This window comes from Panthera uncia, chromosome B4 (assembly GCF_023721935.1).
Source record: "Panthera uncia isolate 11264 chromosome B4, Puncia_PCG_1.0, whole genome shotgun sequence".
NCBI lineage: Eukaryota > Metazoa > Chordata > Mammalia > Carnivora > Felidae > Panthera > Panthera uncia.
The window spans coordinates 5869759-5897017 of NC_064809.1; the positions used below are offsets into that span (position 1 = coordinate 5869759).

General features: G+C 45.1%; 2 protein-coding genes across 4 annotated transcripts in view; one reads left to right on the forward strand and one right to left on the reverse strand.

Annotated features, from left to right (window-relative positions):
• The window catches only part of PRKCQ (protein kinase C theta), a 185928-nt gene extending 171079 nt beyond the window's left edge, over positions 1-14849 (reverse strand). For both annotated transcript variants that reach the window (XM_049626790.1, XM_049626789.1), the window contains exon 1: positions 14765-14849. The gene's annotated coding sequence lies outside the window, so the exon portion shown is untranslated. The remainder of the gene's footprint in view (positions 1-14764) is intronic.
• Positions 1-27259, forward strand: part of PFKFB3 (6-phosphofructo-2-kinase/fructose-2,6-biphosphatase 3) — a 952670-nt gene that overhangs the window by 502938 nt on the left and 422473 nt on the right. The gene's annotated exons all lie outside the window — the stretch shown is intronic.

A 27259-nucleotide genomic window follows, 5' to 3' on the forward strand; every position in this document is an offset into this window, starting at 1 on the left:
AGGTGGGGCTTCTTGGTCAGGGCTTAGCTGCCAGCTCACCTGTCCCCAGTCACACCGTGTCGCCTGTGCCTCGACACCAGAGCCCAGCACATCACCGTCAGTGTCACATTCACATGATCCGGTCAACTGAGGGACGAGGTATTCCCCCCAGTGACACAATAGACGTCTCGGCTTTGGGAATGACTGTCCCACACGCTTTCCCTTCTGTCTGCACAGCTTCTCCTCTGCCCTCTCAGGACGGGTGGTCACTGGCTGAGAGCCACACACAGTGCTTGAATCGGGTGTCCCGGCGGGTCCTTTCGGGTCTGGGACGCCCTGGAGGGAGGTTCCTCGAACACCTCTGTGGGGGCCACGGGGCTGGTGTGACGGAAGGCTGTGTGGTGCTGCCTTCACCATGACGTGCCTTGCCCTTGCCACATCTCACTGAATTTTCTGTTCTACCTGCTGTGCTTGTGTCTCGTCTCGGGTTTATCCAGTGCCTTCTCTCCCTGCACTTCGTGCTGCACCCGCCACGCGGGCTCCGTCACACAGCTCACCTTCCCCCTCATCACACCCCCCCTTCCTCCTGCCTGGGGTTGTCTGGACTCCCCGGCCATCGCCCTGGGACACTGACATCAGTAAATGGTACACAGCACTCGATGGCGGTGGGGGCTGTCTGCTAAAGGCGAGGGCTGGACGGCAGAGAGAGAGACAGATGCCCGCTCCGTGGGCACTGGCAGCGGGGATGGGAGGGGACAGTGCCATCGCTGCAGGACCCCAGGCACACGGGGGATGTGTCCGTGTGTGCTGGGGGATTTGGGTGGGGGGGGAGTGCGTGCCAGCACACGGTCCCACGTGGACCAGCTGAAGACCTAAGGCACTCAGGCCCTTGAGCAGGGACGCTGCAGGAGTGGGGGGGGACAGGGTGGGAAGGGCCCGGCAAGCCATGCCAAGGCTCTGACTCATGTTCCGCGGGTGATGCAGAGTCACCGTGGACTTGTGAAGTGGAGAGCTGCCTTCAGATTGCGCGTTAGCACCTCTGTCAGCAGAGCCCAGCATGCGTGGGAACTTGAACATGAACACGAACGTGAGGTCCCCTCTGTGACATGGTTTACCAGATGGCCTAATGACTTGTGCTAGACCGTGTCTCCAAAGAGGGCCGTGACCACACTGTGCCCTGCGCAGCTCTTCTGCAATGCTGCTCAGCCTTGCCCCGCAGGGGTGCAGCCTAACGCCCCTGCCTGTGACCTTGGCTGGCCCTGACGTGCTGAGCAGGCAAGCGCAGCAGTGCTGATGCTCAGTGTGGCCCCTGAGAGACCTCGGCTTTGGCCTCTGGGTGCTCGGAACACTCACTCTTAGGCTCTAATCACCACGAAAACAAGTTCAAGGAGATCTCATCTCCTATCTGTCCGCAGTCCCATGAGAGACTTCAGGTGAGGCCCAGAGGAGCAGAGCCAGCCCAAATCCCGCATCCGGGGAATCATGAGCAAATAAAACGATGCCGTTTGAAGCCACTGAGTTTTGGGGGACGTTCATTACGCAGTGATTGACATCCAAAGCAACACTCTGGGTCAAATAAATAATAAACTGCAGCCTTGACAATTTCAGGATAATAGCACCAGCCCACTGTCAATATGTGTTAGGTTGTACTTCACCCTCGATTATTTATTCCCAAATCTCATTTCAAGCCTATGTCACACTTAACTGATTAGTGCTCAAGCTTTTTCAAAGGCAGCTCTTAGAAAATGTAATCCTCTGACTCCATCTTGCAAAAGGCTAAGAAAATGCGGCGTGCGGATTAAAATTCCCCAGAGTTCCGTCTAACCTTTCCTGTTGCTGGTTTCTAGACAAATATCCAAACAAATATATGTTTCACTTGTTAGACCTGCAGGATGTTTGAGGATTCTTTACAGTTTGCTTTCATAGCTGTATTGCAAAGTGTCTTGAGATAGGACAGTACTTAAATAAATAGTGTGATCTCTCTCTAGGTCTAGATATTTAGACCCAAGAGACTAGATTATTTTTCCATGAGAAAATATCTATAATTTTTCTCCAGGAGAAAATCAATTTTATATATTTAAATGAACATATATGCTCTCTGTTCTGAATACTTAATAGTCTGCTCTCTGGACGGGAGGGACTCCTTCCTTTCATTTCCATTGAAGAAACAAAATTCAAATATGATGTCATGTGTTGACATTTCTCTCCACCAGCTCCACCCAGGAGAAACGACTAATGGATGAGTTTTACTTAATTAATTTCAAAATTCATGTGCTAATTTACGCTTAGCAACGTTGGCAACTATTTTTTTGTGTGTGTCAAATATGTCACATTTATTTTAATAGGTGACAAAAAGCCTTTTCCTCCTGTGCATGTGGCTTACTCTCCTAAAGCACTTTCCCTCTCAGATCTCAAGTGTACTGTAAATATTAACAAATCTCAGTGCCCTGGAACTAGGAAAGAATCCCACTAGTCAAATCCTTCTTTTCATTGGAACAGAGGAAGGAAGGTTCAAGTACCTTGTGCTGTGCCTTTGGCAAATACTTCAGCTGCCTCTGCTCCAGAACTTGGAATTATGCAGGCTATTTGTCACTGAATTATTTCATCAACATGAAAAGGATTTTTATAAAACTCGGTTATATGTGAGGGGCAGGGAGATTCAAGTCCCTCTTATGAAAGAGTTTATTTATGGCTGCTATGAATATCACCCCTTCCAAAGAGCCTATGTATAAAAATCCATGCTAATTTATTCTTTCTGAGTAACTAACGCAGAGGAAATTTTTTAAAAATTCCCTTCTTAGAGGAGGGAAGATCCTCTCTGGCTGCTGCTCCTCATTCACTTATCTTCCAGGAACAAAAACCACTGGGCAAGGTAGGTTTGCCTCCTCTTGGAGGACCAGTACCCTCTTGGAGGGTCACGCATTCTTCTCTTGGTGACGTTGGCTCATCACCCAGACTGTTCACCAATGCGTGCACATGGGCTAGCCAGAGCCTGGGAACCTTGACACTTATCTAATACCGTACCACCCCAGTGAATATGTGGACATCAAAGGAACTCCCAGAAAACAGCTACAAAATATTAGGATCACCAGGAATCCTAGAGACCCCTCATCCAACTCGTGCGCCTTTTGGTCAATATGGAAAACTGGAATGGGGAACAGCTCCTTCTCTCCTCGCCCCCACGTCTATGACCCTCCCATTCGCCTTCATAGCTAGATGGCCATGAAAGACTGGTGTGGCCACGGAAAAGCAGGACAAAAGCAGGGCCAGGACGTGAGGCCACAAGACCCCAGAGCATCTCTGCAATCTCTTCCACTGAAAGTGACTCTCTAATTCGGATTCGTAATACCCTGTGTACCAACTACCATATGCCCCCACTTAGCAAGGAGCCTGGGAGTGTTGGGCAGAGAAGGCACCAGAGAACTATGGAGGCAGATGTCAAGGTAGGGACTGGCTACCAGAAGTCAGCACAGCAAATTGCAACCATCTACTTGGGGCTCTAGGAACCACTTTTCACTTAGATCCCTAAAGCCAACCTTGCAAATACGGACAAAAATTGCAGAGCTTAGGGCTCTTAAATACTAACGATCAGGCCCTGAGAAATGTCATATTCATAGAGTCCTTCACACTGGTATTTGGAGGAAAGTAAAATAGATTCCCCGACTCCCTGAGGCTTCCCGATCCCCTTCAGGACCAGATGCAGCCTGAGCTCGGTGCCACGAGCTAAAGAAAAAGAAGGACGCGGAAGACGTGACCCGTGCCCTTAGGTGAGCCTTCTCAGGAGATACGAGCTGAATTAAAGTATCACTACTGAGCTCTGGTTACGAGCTGGATAGAAACTGCAAGGCCCCAGAGACTCAAGAAAGTATGAGAGAGAGGATAAACACGTTATAAGCTACACAGCAAAGGTAGATCGCGAAAGGACACCGATTTTGTAATTGCCCGAAGGGACTCTGGCTGAGAAGAGCTTTTCACGAACAGAGGCAGGAACGCACTTAGAGTTTAGGGGGCTTCCTTATTTTATTTCCCAAAGGAACACTTGATACTTGGGATGGTGAAGTCACTGCGGCTGGAATGCAGAGGAGGCTAAGTCTTGCACAGTGAGAAGCGTCTCCCTGATTCTACAGGCAAAGGTGAGTGTAACTACTGGGTGGTCCTTAGCTGACCACATGCTGACACTCCACTTGAGGGAAAGGCCACAGTGGAACCCACAGTGCTTGTTTTCCCTGAAACACAAGGCTACCCGTGCAGCAAAGTATGCTTGGAAATCTGCCTCTGAAATCTCATAAAGGTTAGGTGGGTTTTTTTTTTTTGGTTACAAGCCAGAATCCTACACTCCACTTTTAATGTTGTCTTAGCTGTGGCTTACTTATGGTTAGGAACTTATGCATGTGCCTGTTTCGTTGTTCTATTGCTGGGATTTATTTTTTATCTTCTTTAAAAGATTATGGTATTTTTCCCCCTTTGGTTTCATGTTTTTGGCTTAGTCTACCTTTAAGTGAGCCCCCTGAAGTACTTTATTATTCTTTACTTTTCAAACATTTTTCTTTGAGGGGCACCTGGGTGGCTCAGTTAGTTAAACATCTGACCCTTAATTTCGGCTCAGGTCAGGATCTCACAGTTCATGAGATCGAGTCCTGCATTGGGCTCTGCTCTGGCACCACGGACCCTGCTTGGGATTCTCTCTCTGTCCCTCTCTCTCTGCCCCTCCCCATGCTCATGTTCTCTCTCTCGCTTTCAAAGTAAATAAATAAACTTTAAAAAAACAAGAGGGGCACCTGGGTGGCTCAGTTGGTTAGGCATTTGACTTTGGCCCAGGTCATGATCTCGTGGTTCATGAGTTTGAGCTCCACATTGGGTCATGATCTCGCAGTTCATGAGTTTGAGCCTCGCACTGGGGGCTCTGTGCTGACAGCTCAGACCCTGGAGCCTGCTTTCACATTCTGTGCCTTCCTCTCTCTCTGCCCCTGCCCTGCTCACAATCCATGTCTCTCTCTCTCAAAAATAAACATGAAAAAAACTGACCAAAGAGAAGATAAAATTTATTTTTAAAAGTTTAAAAAATAAAACATTTTTCTTTGAATGCTTTCAATGATTTTATCTTTGACATGCTTTTATCATCCTTGTTCTTGAATTTAGTCCTTTACTTTTTACCTTTCCTGTTACCTGCCTTAATGAATTTCCAAGATGATTATGTTTTTTTTTTCTGAAGATTCTGTAACACCTTTTATCATTTCATTAAAGTCCTTTTACCTCTTTTAATCTTTTATATTTTCTTTTCATTAAAATAGTTTTTGAGTTCTTGGTATATCTACATTTAATGTTTACCTACTGCCTCATCCTTTTGCTTGTAGGGTATTTCAGAATATTGTAAATGTTTTTTTAATGTTTATTTTTGAGAGAGAGAGAGAGAGAGAGCGAGCGAGCGTGAGCGGGGGAGGGGCAGAGAGAGAGAAGGAGACACAGGATCCAAAGCAGGCTCCAGACTCTGAGCCATCAGCACAGAGCCCGATGTAGGGCTCGAACTCACAGACCGCGAGATCACGACCTGAGCTGAAGTCAGACGCCCAACCAACTGAGCCCCCTACGCGCCCCTCAGAATATTTTAAGATGACTTTGTATTCCCTGATCATTCTCGGTTTAATCTTTCTTCCTTTTATTGTTGGCATTATAATGGTCATCAAAGTGAAAGACTGAGGGTGACAGAGGGAGAAAATCACACCATACGTAGGGGAGATGGGAGTTTTTACCTTGTAGCAAATTGCCTTTAGCATCTTTGAATGTTTCCCATTACCTCCGGCTCTTAGTTTCTAGAATGTATTCAGACTCAGAGGACTGGGGCCAAGATGATAATGATTCTACTTGTGCAAATATTTAAACCCCTAGTTTGGGATTCCTTTCTCCTGTCACTTAGCACATAGTCTCTTACACACAACATGTTCTAAAACGTATGGCTCATTTATTTACTCCACTAATACTTATTGAGAACCTCCCGTATATGTCAGATATGGTGACGGATGCTGGCAGTTCCACAAAGAATAAGTAGGAATGTGCTGTCTGCCTTCTGAGAGCTTGTAATCTATTGGGGGAATCTAAAAGGAAACAAACAATAGCAATACATTTTAGGTGCTGTGGTTGCTAACATTTACTGATTGGTTACTAAATGCTATACAAGGTACTAAGCACTTTATATGGATGATCTCATATGCCCTCTAAGAACATGTAGAAGGAAATGAAATCCAAATTTGTAGGATGAGGAAAAGCTTTCTAGCTTATCTAAGTGAGGCTCTGAAGATGTACAGGAATTCACCAAAGGAAGGAGGGGTTTGAGGCTGAGCATAAAGTTCCATGAAGGCAGGGGGTGCCTGGGTGGCTTAGTCAGTTGAGTGTCCGACTTCAGCTCAGGTCATGGTCTCATGGCTCATGAGTTCAAGCCCCATGTCGGGCTCTATGCTGACAGCTCAGAGCCTGGAGCCTGCTTCAGATTTTGTGCTCCCCCCCCTCCTCCCTTGCCCATGCACTGTTTCTCTCTCTCTCTCTCTCTCTCTCTCTCAAAAACAAATAGACATTAAAAAAAAAAAGTTCTATGAGGGCAACAGGATGCATGGGACCGCTAAGGAACACAAAAGAGGCTTGGACTTATAGGAATGGGATGTACGTGTTGCTGGAGAAATGAGTCTTGAGAGGACAGGGGAGTGTAGATCAACCAGAACACTCTGATTCATGTGATAAAGTCTGGGTTTCATTCCAAGTGTACTGGGTCACCACTGGAGAATTTAATACTAGGAGTGACACTCTGAGATCTGGGTTCTAGAAGGGTGCCTCCAGCTGCAACATGGAGAACTTTCTGTAGTCACAGACCAGGTAGGAGGTTCTGGCAGTAACACAGAGGAGAAACAGTGGTGGCCTCTACACAGAGCAGGAAAGGAAGGTGGGAAAGGGTGGATGGAATGAAGAGGTGCAGAGGACGGAACTCACAGAATGTGGTTTGGGGTAAGGAGTAAAGGAAAACCATCTAGAGGACCTCTGCTTGTGTGAGAAGAGGTGAAGCCAGTGCCAGGTACAGAAAAGAGCGGTAGGGAAATATTTGCAGCAAGAGAAAGGGGAAGGTGATGTGTTCAGTTTGGGGCGTTCGGTACCGAATGCATCCATCAAGTAGCGGCAAAAGATTGGTAGAACTTTGCATTGGTGAGTTTTGGGTAGCGGCGAGCGAGGACACGGCTCGGAAGATGAATGAGGGATGGCGTGGCCACGGGAATAGAGAAGTGAGGATCATCAGCCTCCCAGGGGACAGAAAGGAGAGAAGATTGCAAAGGAGAGGAGAAGAAAGAGGAAGAATGAGAGAGGGGATGGAAGGGAAACATTGCTCCAAGATTGCAGGAGTGCTCAGTGCACGGGTCCGCTGAGGAGAAATCAACTCAGAGAGGAGTGGGATTTAGTCAGAGTTGGCAACAGGGAGTGTGAGTTTCCCAAGACGCAGTAGAGGCAAAGCCAGATGTCTGTGGCAAGACATGTGGAGCGAGAAAACAGTAGCAGGCGGAAAGGACAATTTAAGGAGTGTGGCACGGAGGAGGAGGAGGAAAGAGAAAAAAGTAGCTAGAACAAGGAAGGGATTTAGGCGTGTTTGATGCAGTGAGAATGGGGCCAGTGAGGAGGGAGGGAAGGAATACACAGATGAGAGAGGACAGAATCAAGAGAACAACATGCCCGAGAATGGGGAAGGCATGGGTCCCGGAGCACCAAAGGAGGAGGAAGATTATTAGCCAAGAGAATGAGGCATCTTTTTTTCTTTTTCTTTTCATTGTGAAAAGGAAGGAAGGATGGGAGGGTAGATCCAGCTGAAGTTAGGCTGTAGCTTTGTGATCACAAATTCAGTCTGTTCTCATCAGGAAAACTTCCATTTTGCTCAGTGAAGGGGGAAGCGAGGCAACAGGCTGAGGGTAGGGGGCTGGGCTGGCAGGTGATGGTCACAAGTGGCTGCTGTGGAAAGCAAGGAGGCTTGGCCAGGGAAAGCCTGAGAGCCTGGCTGCTGTTAGAAATCGCAGAATTAGAGCGTCATGAATTTGCATAGTTGCACAGTTTTGCTCAGTATAACTTATCAACCTCTGTACACAAACTGGGAGAAGTAGACAGTGGCCCCAGGGTCCCCAGCTTTAGGACGGAAAATATGTCATCTCACATGGCACTACCCATGCTCGTCCGGGGGACAGCTTTGGGGGAGGTAGCTGTTTTCATCTTTGTCAACTTCAGGTTGAATGATTCCCAGTCTATATAATCAACACTGTTTCCACCTCACTGATCTAGTCCTTTAAGAAGCTGATGTGATACCTCTCAAAGTTTCCATTCTTCCTAACAAATGTGAATACGGTTACACCACTTTCCTCAAGAAAATACCTTCCCCAAGCAGCCAACTGATGAACACACTTGGGGAAGACAACCCACAGAGGCATAAAAAAGAATATTAAATTAGGAGCCAAGAGATCAGGGTTCACGGTTAACAATTTGTTCTGCGATCCCTGATCAAGTTTCTTCACATCTTCACGATTCAGCGTTTCCTCCGTAAACCATGAAAGACCCATCTGACACACAGGGCTTTAGAGTAAGTGATCCCATGTATCCCAGCACTTGGCACACCGCACGCTTAACAAATGTCACTTTCCTTTCCATTTCTCCTTCTTCCCTCCAGCCTTGAGCTTGTGTGATCCCATGACTTACCAGGAAGGGTACAGAAAACTAAATGCTGTGAGTCTATAATTTTCAAACAGGTGAGAAAGAGACTATGTCCTAAATTCCATGATAGAAAACTTCATGAAATCATTACTTTTGCTACATGAAATGGGTGTTAGCGTTTTCTGTTCTATTTCATTTTGAGAGAGAAGCTTGTCACAAAGCAATACATTAATTTCATAATCCACCAATGGATTGTGTCTTGCAGGTTAAAAAAAACATGGTGCGAGAGGCCTGTTTTTGCACCACTGCGATCAGTCCATGAATGAGCCACGGAATAGAGACGGTTTAAGACCACTGCTCTAAACATGCAACACATACAACTGAAATGCATTTCTCCCAAAATTGCAAGAAGGGCATTTCGTCTTATGTTCATGAAAGACTTGGCTTCTTGGCCACCTGGGCTATGAAGAGTCATCTTATCTGACCATGAACTCAGCACGTGGTCTGCTCTGGAAACAGCCGTGTCTTGGCAGCACTCTACTTACGGGTTATTTTAGTGCTCACTCAGGGTGAACAGCTCAGAGGGCAGGGGATGAGCAGGAGGATAAGAGAGGCAAGGGCAATGAAGGGTCAGCCTTTTGTCCTTTTTTTAGAAAAAAATGCTTACTTATTTTTGACAGAGAGCATGCGAGCAGTGGAGGGGCAGAGAGAGAGAGAGAGAAGGACAGAGGATTCAAAGCAGGCTCCAGGCTCCTGTCAGCACAGAGCCCGATTCAGGGCTCAAACCCACGAACCGTGAGATCTTGACCTGAGCCCAAATCGGACGCTCAACCGACTTAGCCACCCAGGTGCCCCTGCTCTTTGTACTTTTAACTGAAGAGTGGCAGTGGATGCCACAAACACACTTTGAGGGGAAGCCACTGGGCTCACCCCGCTCTCCTGTACTCACCTGCTGCACTCCAGCCAGACTCTTCCTTTCCTTTGCTGGGATGTCACGATCACAAGCTGCCAGGCCATTCTACAAACGCCATCCCCACTTCTAGAACACCCTCACCGGGCTCACTGCCACCTGCCATCACTTCCGCTGAGATATCTTCTCAGACACTCCAAATCTAAGTGCTCCCATAGCACCATGTACATCCCCAGGACGGCACTTGCCTAGTCACCATACGCTTATGTGTTGCAGGCCTACTATGTGCCAGGCCCTGCTGTAGCAGTCAGGGATACAGCTATGGATGAAACACTAGCCCTCACAGGGTTTACCCTCCAGAGGAGGAAACAGGCAGGAAATAAACAAATATATAATACAGTTGCACACCATCATAGTATAAACTGACACATAACAATATACATGCATGATGAAATTATCACAGTGCCTTGTAATTTCCTCTTTACTCGTCTGCCTCTCCCCTACGAGTTAGACAGTACAGTGTGTGGCTCTGGGGCTCATAACAAAAGCTTGATGAACTAAAGTACAGCCATCAACCTTTTGGCTCTCTGCGATGTCCCAAGAATTAGCCTTGTTTTGGTTGCCTACAAGAGATAATCTAGCCTTTAATCTGCAAAAGGTCTGTCCTATACATTTAAGGTTATTAGCACTAACACCATGCTTCCTTTATTCTTGATAACCATTTCTTTTTTTTTTTAATTTTTAATGTTTACTTATTTTTGAGAGAGAGACAGAGAGACAGGGAGTGAGGGGGGGAGGGGCAGAGACTGAAAGAGAGAGGGAGAGGGGAGACACAGAATCCGAAGCAGGCTCCAGGCTCTGAGCTGTCAGCACAGAGCCTGACACGGGGCTCGAACTCATGGACTGTGAGATCATGATCTGAGCCAAAGTTGGACGCTCAACTGACTGAGCCACCCAGGTGCCCCGAACAACCATTTATTTCTACATCACGAGGTCCTTCACGTAGGTTGGGGCAACCCTTCCTAGAAGGACCTTTTATCTTTCAAGAGCCCCCCTGCCCTGGTTTCCCTGGTCCTTCAGGGGATGCTCAAATAGTGGTTGCTTTAGTGATTCTGCACTAGAAAAACGTACATAAACAAGGAGAGAGAGGAAAGACCAATGAACTCAGGAGACTCATAGACCCCTGAGTCTAGCATCAAACAATTTAGTGAAAAGCTCATTGCTTACCACCTCACAACACATGAGGATGACCACTATCAAAACAAACAAAATCCAGAAAATATCAAGTGTCGCCGAGGATGTGGAGAAACGGAAACCTTTACGCACTAGTGGGAATGTGAAATGATGCAGCCACCGCGGCAAACAGGATGATGTATCCTCAAAATATGATATACCGAACTGCCATTGAATCCAGTCAAAAGAATTTAAAGCAGAGACCTAAAGAGATATTTATACACCCATGTTCAAAGTGTTATATATAAACCAAAACGTGGAAGCAACCCAGGCGTCCATGAATAGATGAGTAGATAAACAGAACAGGATATACACACACAATGGAATATTATTCAGCCTTTAAAAGGAAGGAAATTCGGACAAATGCTACAACACATATGCATCTACAGGACATTATGGTGAGGTAAGCAAGTCTCACAAAGACAAATACTGTATGTTTCACGTATATGGGGTGCCCAGAGTAGTCAAATTCAGAAAGACAAAACGAAGAACGGAGGTTGCCAGGGGCTGGCGGGAGGGTGAACGGGGAGTGTTAAATGGGGACAGAGTTTCAGTTTTGCAGGATGAAGGAGCTCTGTTGATAGCTGGTGGTGATGGCTGCCCACCAGTGTGAAGGTACCTAATACCACTGAAAGGTACCTTTCAAAATGGTTACGATGATGAGTTTTGTGGTATGTGTACCATTTTGTCATGATTGAAAACACTTGTGGCGCTCAGTTGGTTAAGCATCCGACTCTTGATTTCGGCTCAGGTCATGATCTCGTACTTGGTGAGTTCGAGCACGGTGTTGGGCTCTGGGCTGACAGTGCAAAGCCTGCTTGGGATTCTCTGTATCTCCCTCTCCCTCTCTCTGCCCCTCCCCTGCTTGCACTCTCTCTCACACAAAATAAATAAACATTAAGGAAAAAACAAAAACCTAAAACCTTAACTGGTAGGTTGTCCAGCTCTGTGTCAGAGTCAGACGTACGAGCTGTTAAGACCTGGGCAAGCGATATAACTTCCTTGAGACTCAGGTTCTTCACCTGCAAAATGAAAGTGGTGATGATGATAATAATATGCAATTTATAAAAGCGTTGCAAAGATTACATGAAATAGGAATGTTTGTCAAATATAAAATTCTGGGCTTCATACCTGGCACGCAAATGATAAGTAATACTGCATCAATCAAACCATTATTTTATTGCTTTTGTTGGCTCTGATTATTATCATCAATATTACTAGCTTAAAGTTAACATCAACCTGTAGAAGCATGTTCGGCCAAAGAGAGTACTTTAAAAATGGGCTAATTTAATCGCGGAACAGAAACTAATTTCTGAAACTCTGATTCTCCCTTTGCCCCAAGGGTTATGTTTAGATGACAGGGAAATGTGGATTTGTGTATAAATGCTTGATGTGTTAGGATATTGAAAGATGTTTCCTTTATTGCAAGAAAATATCTTTTAATTCAACTTTCTGCCTCGATGTGTTTCTGAGTGTCTCATGATCTCTTCCTTAACAGCCAGAATAGGCATGAACAGGCAAAATTAGATGCACTGCTGTTTGAAAATGAGATACTGGAAGTTTTACGATAATGGACAGACATGAAGAAGTCAAATGCTGTGCATGACACCATGAGACCATTCTCTCTGCTTTCAATTACACATATGATTTGGGACAAAATTATGTAAATATGAAATCACATGATCCATGTGTGTTCCCTGGGATTTTTCATCATACAATAATTTTTTTAAAATTTTAAACAATTTAGGAAAATTACTTCAAAGAAAAAAGAGAAAAGGGTGAAGACTCTAAAAAGGAAACCACCTGAGAGGAAAATATTATTAACCCTTATTAACAGTCACATGCAATTATTCTATCCGCAATATTTTGGGGAGCAAACAACATAATCTGCAAATCTAAAATATGACATGCATTAAAAACAGGAAGTACTAATTCTAATTCCTATTTTAAAGGAAGGCAAATGTCCTATCATGAAATCCTGCATCTTCCCCCCAGAAGAGAGAGAATATATTACAACCAAATGAGGGACCTTCATAGAAATGACCAAAGACAAATGGGCAATTCAGGGGAGCCTCCAGAACCTGCTCTGAACAAGGGAAATGGAGTCTTAGAGTTGAAAGGGATCTTTGAGATGCTAAGGAGGACGAAGGTGTAAATAATTGTACAATATCCTTGTGTATCTAAAGAGAAATGCCAACAGCAGAAGAAATGAAAGTTCTAGTAGCTGACCCAGGGATATTCAGAGCCGACTCAAGGGTGTTTCCATCCTAGGGAGGTGGACCCAGCCGGAGGACCCACAAAGAAGCTTGCCCAAGCGCTTCTTGCCATTCTGAGCCACCATGGCACAAGACGGTGGCGGAAGTGAGCATGACACATTGAAGGGTGGCGATGAGAAGTCCTCCCTGGAACTTCACATTTTAAGAATTTACAAGAAAATCACAGGAGTGAAACAAAGGCTGGTGAGGCTGAACAGGTTACTCTTGAAACCAGAGATAAAAGTTTATGAGAGCGAGAAGAAAAAACAACAACAACAACAACAACCAACAAGATGACTTAATTTAGTCTTAATCACTAACGGGGAGGAATTTCACAGCTGAGGCTTTGGAGGTTTTAGAAGGTCTTCTTCCTGTGCCTTAGGCTTTAAATATACGTACATGCAATCAGCAGAAAAGGGACTAACAACATCAATCTGTGACAGACACCTGCCTCAAACAATGGCACTGATCTCAGAGGGATTTTAAACAGCTGTGCATAAACTTCAAAAGTAATTTGCAACCAAATTGGTAAACGTCACCCTCCTTTGTCACCCTCCTTCCCACTAGACACAGCATTTTTTAAAGAGATTAAGCATCCGCCCCTAAGCCTGCCATTTTACAAGAGTTACCAGAGATAAAGTTAGGGGGAAAAACGAAGTTGGTGATTCACAAGGTTGGGGTGTGGGGTGGGAGAGGGGGGACCCTGGAGCTTAGGAGCAGGGCGCCTTCACCAAACATCCCTGCCAGGGAAGGGGGGCTGTGCTGGCCACCGCTTCTACAGAAGGCTGGGTCCAAGGGGGAAGGTCTAGAGAACCAGTGCAGGGGGTCAGGTGGGCACCTGGCCCTGGCCAGACCTGCACCTTTCCTACAGGCTTCACCCTCATGGCTGAATAACCTTTTCTTACACAACCTCAAAGGACAAGGCAGCTCAGTGGCAGACTCCAGGCGGAAAGAATCTGAATCTCCAGCGGGGCCAGACCTTTGGGCCTCTCCTCACTCATGCCTATAGGGAGTGCCCAAGCCTTTAGCGTGAACAGTCAATTTCACACAGATAACTGGGGCTCTTAAAATTCAATAAAATAAAGATATTTACCTCTACTTTCTTAACATGTGGCTCTGAATGCCGAAATACAGAGAATCTCACTAGAGGTTACAGGATTGAGCACCACACTTTTTTTTCCCCCTTATCTATCACAGAGCCGCCTCACCCTGCCCCAGGACCTTGAAAAGAAATTTGGTTTTGTTTAGAAGTGAGTCTTGGCAGCCCTGCCTGCTGCTCTCGCAAACCCTAAGGAAACAAGACCTGTGGGCAGGTCACCATCTGCATCAACCATCTCTCCTTATAGCATTTGCCAAGGATAAAAAACTTTCCACCTTCTTCCCTCCTTCCCACCCCAGTAAGTCCAGGTGAGAGGGGAGAAAACGAGAAGTGAAGGCGCCCCCCAGCCCCAGCGGCCTCCACACGGCCAAGGTCAGCTGCGCCCTACGCCACCCGCGCGTAAGATGCCACCGGAGGCAAGTGGCCCAAAGTTTGCTGCGCTCTAGTCCCCTGGCGGCCGGGCAGGCGTCCCGCGCCCCCTTCCCCGTTCGTCTCGCAGCGGGACCCGGGCCGGCCTACCCCCGACTCCGCACCCCGCCCCGCCGGGTCGCGGCCCCGGCCCCCCGCGCAGACCCCCTGCCCTCCCCGGGGCCGACGCCCCCACCCCAGCTCACCTACCTGCAGACGGGGCGCCCGGGGTCCCAGGCGTTGCTGCTCGGCGGCGGCGCGGGCACTGGCGGCGTCCCGGCGCCTGCCAGGGGGCGCTCGTGAGCCCGCGGCCCGAGCGCCCGAGCCGGCCCAGCGGACGCCCGCCCAGGAGCCCGCGCCCCGCTCCGCGTCCCCTCCCACCGCGCCCGCCCCTCGCCCGCGCTCCTCCCCCGCGCCGCCCGCCCGGGCCCCGGGGACGATGCGGGAGGTCGCGGCCAGGGGCGCCCGGCACCTGCCGCCGGCTGAGCTCGAGCGGACTCCACGCCTCGCCCAACTGAAAATCGAAAACCACCCTTCCGAAGGGAAGGATCAAGGTCATTTGGTGAACAGAACTTCACAGGTTTCTCTTTTTACACTACAAAAGGGCTCATCGACATGGTTCCTGAAGTTCTCTTTTAAAGTTACCTCCCCAGGACTGTGGGTGCTTTTCTGTTTGGAGGATGCTCTTTTCTACGTTGTGTGCCCTAGCTGCCACCGTATTTTATTTTTGGTTTTTATTTTTGCACCCTGTGGCTTCATGTATAGTTTCCGAAGTTGCATTGCTTTAAAACTTTGACAGCCTCCAAGCTACAGTATAATGTCCTTACAGGTGCATGTCATTTGAAGCCTTTGCACCTTGTTGGTGATGCTGATGGTGATCCTGATGAGGATGACTGGGGTTAATTTTTCAATCAGGTTAGAAAACTATATGTCTGGTTACCAAAACTGTTACAGAGCGATTCTCTCACGATCATGACACTAAATGTTTAAAGTGTACTTGCTTCAGGCTTTTGTTGCTATAATGTTCTAACACCACATTAGTCTGAGAAATATATATATATATTTTTTTTGAGAGAGAGAGTTTTAAAAGGTAAAAACGAGCAAAATCTTGGATTAACAGGCTTCTGATCGTGGATGTATATATAGTGTCAGTTGCAAAGGATCTCTGATGGCAGCTAGTTCCCAACTTTTAATTTAAAGATGAAAAATGTAGGCGCAAGTGGGTGTGTTGACTTGAGAAATTCACATTGCTGCTTTGTGGCAGGGAAGCTAGATAGGGCCACTCTTTCCCCTAATCTCTATGAACTCAGCAAAACAAACACACACTCCTTTTGAGGATAAAGATGCAATCCGTGAAAACTAGCCCCTCTCCCACACTTGTTAATCTCTAGCCATATTGAACTGATACTCAGGCCAGAATCACCCAACAGAGAGGCTGCCTCTTGGAAGATCCTAGCCAGGAAGGAGGTGCGAGGGTAGATGGACTCTCAGAGTGCCGCTCACCATGGCGTCATGAGAGCCTGGCGCATAGTAGGCACTGACTGTACATTTGCTATTGAAATCTGGTGGCGAAAGGTAAGTATGGCTGGGAACAAGGCTGGAAGAATTCACCCCGGTGAGAAGCCCAGCTTCTCTCTGCAGAAGAGAAACTTCTAGTTCGAAATGCCTTCCTCCTGGTTCTTCTCCAGCCATCCCTAAACAGAGCCTGTCACTTGGAGAAGAAGAGATGGCCAGCTGTGAGCGTCTGCAGTGCCAGCAGGAAACCCACTCATTCCTGACGGCTGGGATTTTCACTGACCATTTGAGAAGGAGCTTACGCACGTATAGAAGCTCAAGGAAAGTTCGTGTGTGTTTTTAATTTAGTCTGTGGTCAATGGCTTTTAAAAAGTTCCAAATAATGATGATCATGTACTGAGTGCCCATATACGAGGCAATGTAAAGTGTGCATTGCACTTTTGGTGCACTGTTCATTTACCCTTTGTAAACGTTATGGGGTAGAAATTATATCATCATCATCATCATCATCATCATCATCTGTTTTAGAGATGAGACTAATGAGGCTTACAAGGGTAATGCAGCTTGCTCCAAACCTTACAGTTAATAAAGTCCCAGAATCAGGATTCAAACCCAGGCCAGTGTGGAGCAGCTCGATCAGGCACTGTTGATTAGTGCCTGCATGCTACAGCCATTCCCTCTGTTTTCTGCTTGTCTTGTCTTTGGACAGCTGGTCTCTGGGGACCCGTGCCACTCTACTGTGCTACAACCATGCAGTCTTACCACTGAAAACCCATTAATCTAAAGACCGATTCTTCTAAAACCATATTCACCGTATATCTAAAAAGAGCATTTTGTTTTTGTTTTGCGTTGGTGTTTGTTTATTTGTCTTGACTCTCCCCTGAGAGCAAAACATCTAAATCTGTTCTTGTTACATGTTAGGTGTTAGGGATACCTCCACGTCTTTTTGATCCCGGCGTCTTGTAGAGCCAGCCTTCTCCTTCCCCAGGCCACTAGGTATTTCTGCTTTATGACCAGACATTGTCTCGTTGTTTTATAAACACGGCTGCTGCTCAGAAGTTCTCCACACCTTTGTTTCCTGGAAGAGGAAATGACATTTCCTGGAGCGGACTACATGTGGGCGGTGAGGTTCTACTCATTGTGTGAAACACACTCAGACTTTTGGTTGTGTACTTCAGTGTCTGCCCTAAAGTTTCCTGGAATGATGCTCAGGACAGACTGTGGTGTGGTTTCACCTTAGCCGGAAGAGGTATGATCCCTGCTTTGGATCCAGAGCGAAGAAATAAACGACATCAAGAATCCTATCGCTGGAGAGATCACAGTCCATCTTCCTTCAACTTGGAATCTGCAAAAGGGAGCCTGAGACACCACCTCGCTTTTATTTTGGACCCAGCTGGCGATTATCTTCTACTTCCCGAAGAGGCCACTTCCTGCACCTTCCATCACGGATTTAGGATAGAAACTAAAGAGACGATGTCCTCATTATGAGCCTCGATTCAGAGAAAGAAGGTATTTGGGGGAGTAGTAGGACATGACAAACACAGGCAATTTGAACAGAGGACTATTTAACAAGGCCACTTCTGTCTCTGCAGAAAGTCACCACTCAGAGGGACACGAGTTTGGATAATTTCATGAGGGGTTTGGCTGCCCAGCTGTCACTTTGCCAAAGGCCTGGCCGAGATTGGTTTTAAAGTGGTCTTCCTGAATCTCCAGAAGAATCAGCGTGGTGTTAGACGACCATGATCTTCCCTACCCAGAGGCCTGAGAAACATGTTGAGTCTTGCATAAATTTATTCAGAAAATGTCAAAATTATTCTAGAAGCTGTAGGTGAAAGTGACAGAGGCAAGATGAAAAACAGGTATTTTAAATTCACAGCTTGGACAAGGGAAAGGGAGATTTCTTGTTTCCCCTAGTCAATCTAACTTTATGCATTCAGACGGGGGAAAAGGATAATTAGAAGCTAGAAATTGTTACTGCATGAAGGGAGCTGTAAACACAGAAGCCGAAATTGGCTCTCCCCCAGGGGAGCAAATAAACCTTGATTCCTACTCATAATAAGATTGACACCAACTCTTCCAAATCAGGAAGGGGAAGGGTCAATACAGATTTTATCCTGAGCTTAAAAGGCAGCAGTGTTCATAATGTATTTTTTTTAAAGGTCCTATGTTGTTATGTATGCCTGGTGATGTGAAGCTAGTTTTTAGATCTCAGACAAGGTATGGGAGTAGGTATTATGTCTTCATTTAAGAAAGAGATGATGAGTGACCCAATTTTAGGTGGCTAATATTTTTTGTGCATTTATGACACGTGCCATGGCATGGTGTTGAATACTTTAATTATTTCATTTGACTGTGACAATGAATCCCCCAAGATGGGGAATATCCCCTTCACTTGACAGATGTGACATCTGAGGCTTAGCGATCAAACAAATGACTTGCCAGGCTGTCACAATGAGTGGTGGGGTGTGGCTTGACCCCCGGTCTGTTGACCCCAGATTCAGGACCTTTGCCATTATATACACGGAAACAAGACAAGAGCTGAAATTACAGCCTGCCTCTTGGAACAGTAAAGTCAGTTGTGTGTGTTTATGGATATCCCAACTAACAAGGTATTCTAAGAAGAGTTAACAGATGTATACATGGCCGATTTATAAATCATAATGTATCAAAATGCCCACTTAACAATTCAGCCATAGAAACTAAAGCAAAATTTAATCTTTAATGATTAGATTTTAATGATTAGAACATTTAGAGGTCATTTTTCAACTATTATTATATTATCGAAGAATGAATTTGAGCATGATAGTGTCTCCCCTCCATCACTCCCAACGCCATTTTTTTAAGGTAGTGGAGTTTTAAAAACACAATGTTGCTGTCTTGTTTTACTTGTGGCTTCTGAAATCTTATAGCACTGATTTTTTTTTTTAAATTATCAAGGACAACAGAGAGAATCTAATTGTAACATAAGTATCTGAATCAGATAGCGAATGGTAACATTTTCAGTGTTGTTTTAGCATAGATATACCTTAACACAATAAAGTTTCATTGTGTTTGTAAGTCAAACCACTTTATTCTCTCAATCCCTTTTGTGAAAAAGCAAATACCACACCCATCCCTCACTACTCCCTTCTTCAACCTGTATCCCTCAGACACACACCATTTATGGGTTTATTTTGACATTAACATGCACACACGCACGCACACACGCAGAATTTATGTTAGACTTCGTAGGTTCCTTCCAGCTTTAAAATTCTGAAGATAAATGCCAACTTAAAGAAAGTTCTAATTGTCAGTGATGGGGAATGTAATATAATTTGCTTCTAGTACTCATTGCTATTTAAATATATTCACTGGTATAAAAAAATTCAAATACTCTCAAGGAAGTCATACACGGATAGCACAGGAAACACAGAAAATCATTACTTTCTTCTTTGTGTACACTTTCCTGCCTACACCACAGTCTCAACCATTCACTCTGAAGTACAAATTTTGTGGACCAAAAATACAGGTAACTTGCTTTTTCTCAGTAGTCAGAACGGAGGCCTACTGAGGCTAAACTGATCATATTTGACCGTTGTGTGAGTCAGTTAGATGTACTCTGTTGCACGCGGTCACCTTTGTCCCCCAGCTCAAGCATCTCACCCCTGAAATGTTTGTTGTTAGCTGCAAATGGCAACCCTTGAGACGGGTTATTTCTTTAAACTTATCTTGGCTCATAAAGTTGTAAGTAGATCCAAGTTGGCATTTTCTTTTCTCCTCCTCCTCCTTCTTCTCCTTCTTTTCTGCTTGTTACTCTGTAGAGTCAGCACAGAAAAGAAGTAAAGCACTACATTTGGGGGTTAGCATCTCTTTTGAGAATAGACTCTTTTTTCTAAGTTTATTTATTCATTTTGAGAGAGAGAGAGACAGAGAGACAGAGAGACAGAGAGAGTGAATGGGGCCGGGGGAGAGAGAGAATCGCAAGTAAGCTCCATGGATGGCATCAGCACTCAGCCAGACACGGGGCTCAAACCCACCAACTGTGAGATCATGACCTGAGCCCAAACCAGGCGAGTTGGAGGCTTGACCGACTGAGCCACAGAGGCGCCCTTTGGAGAACAGACGCTTAATCTCAATTTCATACATTAAACACACACACATACATACACAAATTACCCAGTACTTAAATACATGTATTCTGATGATTAAAAAAAAAACCTCTGTAATATTTAAATAATTCTTTTTAAGTAATCCTATCAATAGCTTTTATTTGTACATTTATGCAACATTTACAATAGTGGAAAGCTAATGTTTTCACACCTCCTGTTTGAACTTGATGGAGATACACTCAAGGACCAAAGCCATACGTCATTGCATAATATAATCATTGTGTTGTGCACCCCATCCTGATGTATCATTCATTGTATTGTTAGCTATACCTCAATAATAAAATGGTTTTAAAAAAATCAAAGATGTGTGTTATCTCAGATTAGAGGACGTGCTTACTTTTCTAAATCGACCATAAATATCACACATTATTTCAAAAATTCTGTCCTATGTTTGTTGTAGTCTAAGGGGAGATATTCACGTGACATCCTGCAGATTTCATAGGGAGAATCGAGTAGATAAAACGTCTAAAGTGCTTCGATCCCTGGAAAACCTTAAGAAGAGAATGCTGTACTTTGAATAGTGGTATTTTACATATATCAGCTTGTTAAACCACTGCGACAATCCCATAACATGGGTGTTGTTATTCACACTTTACAGATGAGAACATTGACGTTCAGAGAGGGTAAGTTACTTACACAGTATCACACAGCAAAGGAGAGGCAGAGCTATGATCAGAATCCAGGCGAGGCTCATTGGGACCTCACTAAAACTGCATCTCCAGAATTCTGGCCAGCATCCACAAAGGCTAAAAATGGGCAAGCAGATTTTGAAAAGTAATGGTTAGTATTTTCCTATGAGAAAAGCTCCACATTTACTTGTATGCACACATACACATCTAGAAATTAGGGAAAAGTAAAAAGAGAAAAAAGGTTATTCATAATTCCCCCATCCAAGGCAATGAACATTTTGGTGTATTTTCTCACTATCTTTTAACTACGTGTAATTTGGGGGGAACTTCCTGCCTGATTATAAAGTGCTGAATATTCATCACAGAAAGTTTGAAAAGCATAAACATGTATATAAAAGAAACTTTAATTCGCTTCTAATCCCTAAATATTTTGTCAAGGAATTACAAATATGTTTTCTAGGCAGATGATTGAAATTCTCTGGTTGCTCTAAATAGGACTAGCTACTTTGCCTTTTACTAAATGACAAAAATTATGCCCCTCTCCCCCCACAGTGAATAACGCTACTGTTTAAATCTGCCCTCATAATTCTTCAGAATGGCTTTTTTCTTCTTCTTTTCCTTCAATGTAACTTGTTTTAAGAAGTATCCTGTTCAGAGTGAAAAAACCCCACCAACTCCCTGTTTACTAATTGGATCACGCAGTTTTAACTAGAGGGAAAAGCTTTTGGTCAGGGAAAAGCATCTGATCCTGCTTGCCAGCTTAAGTAAATACGTTTGGGTGTTACGTAAATCTGGGAGGGCTGCGGAAATGTGGATTAGTTTTAATCACGCTAAGAAAGTTTGTCTCCAGGCAAAAGACAAGAAAGCCGTTGCTTGAGAACCTCTCGCGTCTTGTGACTTGACCAGCCAAGGGAACTTAAAAAGACTTAAAACCTTAAGAACTTAAAAAGGCTTCTGGATGAAACACAGCAAGGTGCAGCAAATTCTAGCCATTACAGCTTGTTATGCGGCTTCCCCTCTCCCTAGGAACGCAGTTAGAAACTTCACTAAAGAAACCAAACAAGAGGGGCGCCTGGGTGGCGCAGTCGGTTAAGCGTCCGACTTCAGCCAGGTCACGATCTCGCGGTCCGTGAGTTCGAGCCCCGCGTCAGGCTCTGGGCTGATGGCTCGGAGCCTGGAGCCTGTTTCCGATTCTGTGTCTCCCTCTCTCTCTGCCCCTCCCCCGTTCATGCTCTGTCTCTCTCTGTCCCAAAAATAAATAAAAAAAAAAAAACGTTTGAAAAAAAAAAAAAAAGAAACCAAACAAGAAATCAGGTTCTTGAGGTTATGATGACCTTTGGCATGTTTCGTGGCCTGTCGAAGAATTTAAAAGAACTAACAAACTCTTGTAGGTGGATTTGTTTTTCCAAATCTCTGTTTCCTTGTTGCAGATTCACGCTCTGTCTTTTCCTTACTATTTCATTTGGGCTGAACAGAGACCTCTCCCGTGGTTCTACACTTAAATTCTTCCTTTTATCCCTTAGCTAAAAAAGAAAATTCCAAGAATTCCACAATCTGTTTTGTGACTCCCTGGATATAGTGAGTCCCTGATGTACCATGGGGAGGTGTGGAGAAAGTGGACTTCTCAAGCAGATTAGCGCCACTTGGGGAAACTCTTTGGAAGCTACTAAAGCTGATTTATGCATATCCAGTGACCCAGGCTTTCCACGCAATCTACAGAAATGTGCACACGATATGCACTAAAAGGTGTATACAACATATTCATTGCAGTACCGCTCATAAGCACCCCACACTGGAAACAGCTCAAGCACCCATCAACTGTCGAATGCACAATTAAACTGTGTTATGTCACCCAATGGACACGACGCAGCAATGACGATGAACACATCACTGCCACAGCATGAACATGTCTCATAATTGTAACGTTGAGTGGAAGAAGCGGGTCTGAAATATATATACTCTATGGGATTTCCTATACATAGAGTTCAAAAATGGGTAAAATCCATTTATACTAAGAGAAGTCAGGATAGCAGTTATTATTTCTGGGCAGGTGGGTGGTGTCGTGTCTGGGAAGGGAGATCAGGAGGGCTTCTGCTGTGGGGGGGGGGGATTTTAATCACTTGATGTAGGAAGTGGTTACATAAATATGTCCACTGTGTAAAAACTCATCTAGCTGCACATCTGTGGCTTCTGTACCTTTCTTTGTATATCAACCCCAATAAAAAGGTTATGGAAGAGACTAGAAATCACAAGTGTTGGCGAGGATGTGGAGAAAAGGAAAGGACCCTTGTGCTCTGGGTGGTGGGAACCACTTTGGAAAAACAGTTTGGGACTTCCTCAAAACGTTACATAAAGAGCTACCATACGATTCAGCAATTTAGTCTCTGGGTATTTATCCAAAGAAAATGAAAACAGCATTTCGAAAAGGTATCTGTGCCCCCACGTCCATTGCAGGATTATTTACGATAGCCAACGTATGGAAGCAACCTAAGTATCCACCAGTGGATGGATGGATAAAGAAAATCTCTCTCTCTCTCTCTCTCTCTCACACACACACACACACACACACGCACACACACACAAACTGGAAAACTATCTAGCCATTAAAAAGAAGAATGAAATCTTGCCATTTGCAACAACATGGATAGACCTCAAGGGCGTTACACTTAGTGCAATAAGTCAGACAGAAAGACAAATTAGCATATGATCTCTCTTATATATGGAATCTAAAACCAACAAATGAACAGCTAAGCTATAGAAACAGAGAACAGACTCATGGTTACCAGAGGTGGGAGAAGGGGGTGGGAGAAATGGGTGAACTGTCTGCTGGTTTGGTTTGGTTTAAATCAGTTGCATTTTTTAAAAAAGGTTATTGGAAAATAGAAGGCAATATTATCATATTCATAAAGCCCTTTCTGTATAGCCAGAAACAAGGTTGGCGTCTCAGATAATGGAGAGTTGATTAATTCAGTGAGTGCAGATGTATTCATTCTCTCCCCTTCTCTGTCTCTTTGTGATTCTCTGTCTCATTCTATTTCTCTTTCTCTGTTTCTCTCTGCTTCTTCCTATTTCTTGCTGTTTCTCTCTTTCTTTCTCCGTCTCTATCTTCCTCTCTCTTTGTGCTTTTTAGCAAGCCAGCAAATTAAGTTTAATGGCAGGGTGACCTCAAACAAATCATTAATACTTCCTGCGTCCTTTTTTTCTTGCTTAATGAGTAAAGGAGTTAGACAAGATGTGTTTTCAGTCCTTCTGACCGCCCCCCCCCCCCCCCCCCTCGAATTCTAGGTTCCTGCTCCCCCCCCCCTCTTTTTTTTGTTTTTAATTTTTTTTTTTTAAAGGCAAACAAAATATTTTTCAACTTCGGCAAAAGGCAGTTTGTGCCCGTTTCTAAGTGTGATCCAATAAGGAGCGTAAAGTACAAACGTGAGTAATTACGACCCCTCCCCATGGAGGTAGCATGTCTGTGAGATTCAAGCATCTTCCATGAAATATAAACAAAGGCAATAGAGACTCGTCTGGAAAATTACTTGAATTAATTAGAGATAAGGTTTACAAAGATATAAAAACCAAGGATTGATAAAGAATAGTAAAAAGGAGGGCTGGCTGATGAGAATTTGTCTGCTTGTCCTTTGAATTGTTTGACTGCACTTAATTGTACTTCTTTACGGCAGGAGCTGAAAATATTTATTTCAAAAGAAGAGTGGCTACACTGCAGATAAACCTCTGTTAGCTTGATATAAATACCCGTTTGGGAACCCTCACTCTTGTTTATTATGGCTTTTTCAAACATTTCTTTGCTCACGAGGAAGCGATCGGATCTGTGGCTAGCCTCCTGAGCGATTGGTAAAATCCTGGTTGCTCGAGAGGCAACCCCCCGGCCCCGCTACAGAGAGTACATATTTTCTCATCAGGTGTGGATTAACCAGACAACACTGAGTTTCTAAAACTACCAAATCCAGGGTCAGGCACCGGGATAGGAATCGTTCAAGGAGGAGGTTCAAGCTGGAGAGGCCAGCTGGCCAGAGAGAAGAGAGGGGCATCGCAGGAGGAAAGGAACTGGACGGGGGAAGGTCCTTGCCGTCCAGGGTGAAAGGGACCACAGGCTCCCACGGACCGGCTCCCTTCTCCCCATCACGTAACCCTGCGAGCAAGACGTTCTCCGGTACAGGGGTGGGCGTCTGTTCATGACGTGGTCCTGGGGGTGTTTCTGGTGTTGCTGAGGAACTCAGAGAGACAGAGGGAATTTTCAAGCCATGCTTTTAGGAAAATATAAACGTCAACTGATTTGGTTTCTGACTCTCAGCCTTCGACAAGTGGCATCACCTATTTTGTTACCTTCGACCACAACTGCGTCTTGATTATAAGAGGCTCCCTGTGACATTTGACGTTCTTGCTTGCGTGGCGGATGCTCAACACATTGAAAACACTTCTTTGCTCCCGTTTACCTACCTCACAGGTAAGAATTAGTTTGAGTAAGACACGTGGAAGTTGGCGAAGCACTCCAGATATCGCCCGCCTTTCTAATGTTTTCCGCTGCGTTAAGAATACAGGCAGCTGGTCTGGTGGAAAGTGTATGGACTTAAGAGCAGGAGAAGTCCAGATTCATGACTGGGCTTCACCGCCGACCAGCCATCTGGATATTGGGGGGGGGGGTCCCATCTCCCTGGGCCTCAGTTTCCTCAGCTGTAAAATGAAGCAATGGACTACATAACGTTCCTCGCAATTCAAAACAATCCATAAGGTGGGGCACCTGGGTGGCATAGTCGGGTAAGCATCCGACTCTTGGTTTCAGCTCAGGTCATAATCTCCCAGATCGTGAGTTCAAGCCCCCACCTTGGGCTCTGGCTGATGGTGCGGGGCTTGCTTGGGATTCTGTCTCTCCTTCTCTCTGCCTCTCCCCTGCTGTGTTCTCTGTCTCTCTGTCTCTCTCTCTCTCAAAGTTTAAAAAAAAAAAAAAACTTAAAAATCCATAAGGTATCAGATAACCTTGCTTTTTTTTTTTTACTCCAGATAATTACATCGATATCGATCAGATAATCGATTTGTATGCATTGAGAAGGACTCAAAGTTACATGTCAACTGACTCGAGTTTTTGCAGCAGAGGAAGTCATAAGTAAGACATTTCCATTTCCAGTGACAGCTACCTGGTATTTTAAATTCTTCCATTTCATTATTCACCCTAATGTTTTCACTAAAACACATGTGGTTTTCAAACACAGGAAAGAAAACATGGTAACCTGTGGTTACAATTTCCACTAGAAATTAGAAAAAAAGTATAGCTCAGAAAGAGTGTTTGTGGGGAGTTCCTTTAAACATGAAAGCCTCTGCTAGAAGCGTTTTTTTTTTCTTTTTTTTCTTGAGAAGAACGCTGTTAATTGTTGCACGTTTCAAAAGTTGTTGAAAATAGGGCTCAACTGCCTCAGTGCCATAGCTCCAGTGGACCCGTGGCCACACGGCCGTGAGGGCTTCAGGACCTCGGGTTTGCAACCCTCCAGTGTATTGGTAAGCAGCTACTTGTTTCTTCTTTCAATGGAAGTTCTGGAACATTTGGAGAGAATGTCTTCCCGGGAAACCTTACCCACTTCCCAAACAGCTCTATGTGTCCTCAGCAGACCCCATCTTGAAGCAAATCGGTCCCCTGGCACTCGCTTTTCTGCTTGCATTTGACCTTCATGGTTATTCTCACGACTGGCTCTGTCCTCCGCTGTGATCAGTTGACTTTATAGCACAATCAGTTAATTTTTCAAGAAGTATTTAAGGAGCACCAGCTAAGTTTATGACGGATTTCACAGGGAATCAGAAGGAAATGCGAAAGACCAAACCAGACCAAAATCCGTTGCATTTTCTGAAACGTAACCATCGAAGACTGTTAGAGGTGCAGAGTAAGTTTTATGGAGATTCTGTTTTCACAAGACTATTATTTTAACTTTGGGAGTCCTCCCTTCAGGTGGCCGGGCTACCTTGCCGTGAGGGCGAAACCCCTTGCCTGAATCGTTGGTTCGAGAAGCCGTCTGCTCAAGCTGCCAGAGAAGAACGCATAAGCGGAGGAATAAATACACAATAATTAAATGTTTTTCTCACTATCACGATGGCGAGTCGCCTTCCTGAGTAGGTAAAGCTCCTTAGTGTGTCAGGAGGAGCAGACACAGGTGATCTTCACATGTGGGTTCAGTTGTAGAGGGCAACGGTGACCTAGGTGTAACAAGAAAGCCAGAGTGACTGTTGTACGTCTGTCAAGCTCTTATCTGCCACAGAGCGAGATGCCATCGGCAGGTGTGTGTTGGTACACAAGCACAGATGTGTGTGGTAAATACGTCTTCGTGTCAATGCAGGATGGCGACGGCCAGGTCCTCCTCGGCGGTGTTCCCCTTGCTCCATTGCAGTCTGTCCTCAGCGCAGTGGCCGGAGTGGTT